We start from the raw sequence: 4,951 nt of genomic DNA on the forward strand, positions 1-4,951 counted from the left end.
TGCAATATTGAAAGATTCTGTGAGCAAAGTATCAAATGATGCCCGGAGATGGAAAGAATAAACAGAGCCATCTGTGCAAAAGACAATTGGTCAATATTCATCTACTTCAGAAGACATATGCTCCAGAACCAATGGTATTGAAGGAAGAAATTGAAGCTACACTGAAGGAATTTGCAAAAAAACAAGGTACCAGGAACTGACAGAATACCCATTGAGATGTTTCACCAAATAGATGCCATACTAGAGGCACTTATTCATCTATGCCAGGATATTTGGAAGACAGCAACCTGGCCAACTGACTGGAAGAGATCCACATTGTATGCATTGAAAAGAAAGGTGACACAACAGAATGTAGAAAATATCGAAAAATATCATTAATATCACACAGAAGTAAAATTTGCTACAGATAATTCAAAAATGGTTGTAGCAGTCAGTATATTTACAGGGAGCTTCCAGAAATGCAAACTGGATTAAGGAGTGGACTTGGAACCAGGAATACCATTAATGATGTCAGATGGATCTTGGCTAAAGCAAAGAATACCAGAGATATGTTTACTTGTGTTTCATTGACTGTGCAAAGACATTTGACTGTGTGGATCATAACAAAAAATGATCCTAAGAAATTACATTGAGAAGAATGGGAATTCCAGAACACTTAATTGTGCTCATGAGGAACCTCTACATAGACCAGGAGACTGCCATTCAAACAGAACAAGGGGATACTTCATGGTTTAAAATGAGAAAACAAGTGCATCGGGGTTGTGTCCTTTCACTATTCTCATTCAATCTGTATACTGAGCTAATAATCTGAGAAGCTGCGCTACATGAAGAAGAACGTGGCATCAAGATTGGAAAAAGATAATTTAATAGCCTGCACTGTGCAGATGACACAACCTCGTTTGCTGAAAGTGAAAGTGACTTGAAGCACTCATTGATGAAGATTAAAGAGTACTGTCTGCACAACTGGATTACATCTCAATACAAAGAAAACAAAAATCTTCATATCTGGACCAATAAACAGCATCACGATAAGTGAAGAAAAGATTGAAATTGTGAAAGATTTCACTTGGATCCACAGTCAACACCAATGGAAATGGCAGTCAAAATTAGGTATCATATTGCACTGGGTAAATCTGGTGCACAAGATTTATTTGAACTGTTGAAGAACAAATATATCACTTTGAAGGCTTAGGTGCACTTAAACCAAGCCATGGTATTTTCAATATCCTCATATGCATATGAAAGCTGGGCAATAAATAAAGCAGACTACAGAAGATTAGGTGCCTTTGAGTTGTAGTATTGGGGAAGAATACTAAAAGTGCCATGGACTGCCAGAAGAACAAATAAATCTGTCCTGGAAGAAGTGCAGTCAGAATGCTCCTGGGAAGTGAGAATGGCCAGACTTCTTTGTCTCACCTACTTTGGTCATATTGTCAGAAGGGACCATAGCCTGGAGAAGGATATCATGCTTGTTAAAATGGAAGATCAGTGAAAATGGGGAAAATCCACAATGAGATGGCCTGACACAGTGGCTGCACCAATAGGCTCAGGTGTAGCAAGGATTGTGAGGCTGGCTTAGGACCAGGCAGTGTTTCGTTCTGTTGTTCCTAGGAGTTGGAATTGACTTGATGGCACCTATCAGCAACCACTATTTCTTATTATATTTTCACAAATTATAAAAGCTCAGATTGAGGACTATATGTTTTTAATTCATGAAAGTATTTATAAGGTAATATATTTTATTAAATGTAAGGCTCTGTAATTTTCTACAGTTGACTGAATTTAAAATAATATAGTGGCATTTTCATAAGTTTTACCTTAATACTTGTTTCATTACACTCTTATTTTGTATTTTACTTTGCTTTAAAAATTTTATACTACTCCTCTGAAGAGATAAATGATAAAAATAATAGTCAAAGAAAATATTCCTAATAATTACTTGTTAATAGAAAATCTCATTTTATTCTTTCATAGAGAACTTAATATGGTTTGGCCATTTAAAATTTTATAAGTTAGACCAACATATCTTAATTATTTTTCTTTACAAATATGCACATTGCCTTGTTTACAGATATGGGTTCCTGTAATTTATCACTTTATCTATTTTTCATCCTTTGCTTCACTTAATAAATTAACTGACATACTTTTCTTCAAAGTGAGCAACAAAGCCAAAATTGATTTTTACAGGTGTTTATAAAAGATCAATTTTAAGACCTAGCAAATGAAGATAGGACTTCTAGTTAAATTTGAATTTCAGACAAACAACATTTTTGTTTTTAGTGTAAATATGCCCTACACATCTTGTTGAGGGTCTTCCTCTTTTTCACTGGTCCTCTAGTTTAACAAGCATGACATCCTTCTCCAGGGAATGGTCCCTTCTGACAACATGACCAAAGTAGGTGAGATGAAGTCTGGCGGTTCTCGCTTCCCAGGAGCATTCTGACTGCACTTCTTTCAGGACAGATTTGTTCTTCTGGCAGTCCATGGTACTTTTAGTATTCTTCCCCAACACCATAACTCAAAAGCATTTACTCTTCTGGGTTGTGGTTGTTGTTATGTGCCATCGAGTCGGACCTGACTCATAGGGACCCCTCCTTGGGTTTCTGAGGCAGTATCACTACAGAAGTAGATTGCCCCATCTTCCTTCCAAGGAGTGGCTGGTGGGTTTGAACCGCCAGCCTTCTGGTTAGCAGTCAAGTGCCTTAGACACTATGCTACCAGAGTAGTCGGCTTTATTCATTGCCCAGCTTTCACATGCATATGAGGCTATTGAAAATACCATGGCTTGGTTTAGGTGCACCTTAGCCTTCAAAGTGACATATTTGTTATTCAGCACTACAAAGAACTCTTTTGCACCAGATTTACCCAGTGCAATATGATATCTGATTTTTGACTGCTGTTTCCATTGGTGTTGATTGTGGATCCAATATACTAATTTTGGGGTTTTCTTGTCTGAAATTTTAATTTAAGTTGACTGACTATTTTATCTGGCTACCTCAGTTTTGAGTATACAGAAAATTTGTTGTTGTTGTTGTTAGGTGTCATTGAATCCAATTATTTATAAATTCTCCTAAATAACACTTGCAATTCAGGATCTCTGTGTATATTGTAACATTTAAACTCTGAATCCTGAAAAATCACTCTTATTTATTGAAAATAGGTTAGTACTGTCATGACTAAGGCATTTGACTGCTAACTAGAACGCCGGCATTTCAAACCCACCAGCCACTCCTTGGAGGGAAGGTTGAACAATCTACCTCTGTAGTGATACAGCCTCAGAAACCCAAGGAGGAGTTGCTATGAGTCAGATAGGACTGAATGGCAGAGTTGGGGAGGGGAGAGAGAGAGAGAGAGAGCGAGAAGGAGAGAGAGAAAGAGAGATGGAAAACAAAAAAAAAAAAAAAAAAAAAAGAAAAAAACATGCTATTATTTAAATGACTAAAGAATATTACTAGATACTACTAGGCACAGTCAGTTTTTTACTCTATTCTCTTCCACAGTATCCAGGGAACTAAGTGTCTCTTTAATTATGTAATAGCAAGTGAAGTGTGTAACATGTAACTTCAGGACATTTCATCAAATGCCCCTTTTACTTTTGAATAAAAAGTTAACATTTTGAATGTTAACTGTTTAATTATTTAACTTTAATTATTTTAGTTAATATTTTGAATAAAAAGTTAAGCAATCTGATATTTTGAAACATTCTAACTAGCTCATCTGAGTGGCAAGATCATTAATCTGATTAATTCCACAATGAATAAAAATAATAAATATTAGTTGTTTTTGTTAGTTGCTATCCATTTGGCTCCGACTCATGGCAATCTTACATATAACAGAATGAAACACAGGCTGTTCCTGCACCACTTTTGTGACATGTTTAAGTTTACTATCTTGGGGTATCTTTAAATGTAGGGGGCCATGTCGAATATATCAGAAAATATTCTATTGTGATCCATAAGATTTCCATGGACTAATTTTCTAAAATAGACCAAAAGTCCTTTCATCCTACTCTCTCCTAGTTTGAAAGTCACCAAGGGTGACTCTGCTGATATTTAAACAATTGGTGGCATAGCTTCCAGCATCATTGTAACTGTAGACAAACTGATAAATGGGTGGTAGACAAATAGACTAATAAACTCTAAATATTATACAATACTACAGATACCTAAAAATCTGTTCAGTTACATACACATACATTGAATATATCATCCTATACCATATTAAAAGGAGAACTGGGGATGTAGAGGCTAAGGCATTTGGCTGCTAACCTGAAAGTCAACACTTCAAACCCATCAGCTGTTCTGTGGTAGGAAGATAAGGCAATCTACTTCAGTGAAGATTTACAGCCTTGGAAACCCATGGCAGTTGCTATGAGTCAGAATCTACTTGATGGCAATTTTAAATGGCATGGAATCATGATTTTAAAAAATATATATATTGAACAGAGTCTTAATTTTAGTTAAAAAAGAGTTGCTCATAAAAATTTTAATGTTTTAGTTCTAAGTAATTATTCAAATAATTCAAGAGGTTTAATTATTATTATTATTTTTTAGCCAGCACATATCTAAAGGGTTATTTCTGTAGAAATTAATACTACATATTTGTTGTTAACATTAACAGCCACTTAAATACATTTTCTTTCTTTGAGGTGCACAGTATAAAATCAAATATGTCTTTCTGAATTGTTATTGATTAGATATTTTGGACAAATGCTAAGGATAATTAGATACTAGCATGCTTCTGAGTACTTATATTAACATCAGTTTTATATAATTTCTTAATCAGAGTTATGAAACTTGGAGTTCAGGCAAGAAGGCAGAATAAGGAGAAGGACTGCACAGACCCTCTTCAACAAAGAAAAGGGTATCAATTAACACAGACACAGAAGATAATCTTGGACCACTGAGACTTGAAGGAAAGGATACAGAAGTGGGCTAAATCCCAACTAGCA

This window comes from Orycteropus afer, unplaced genomic scaffold (assembly GCF_000298275.1).
Source record: "Orycteropus afer afer isolate SDZICR_OR568_19922 unplaced genomic scaffold, OryAfe1.0 scaffold00895, whole genome shotgun sequence".
Classification (NCBI taxonomy): domain Eukaryota; kingdom Metazoa; phylum Chordata; class Mammalia; order Tubulidentata; family Orycteropodidae; genus Orycteropus; species Orycteropus afer.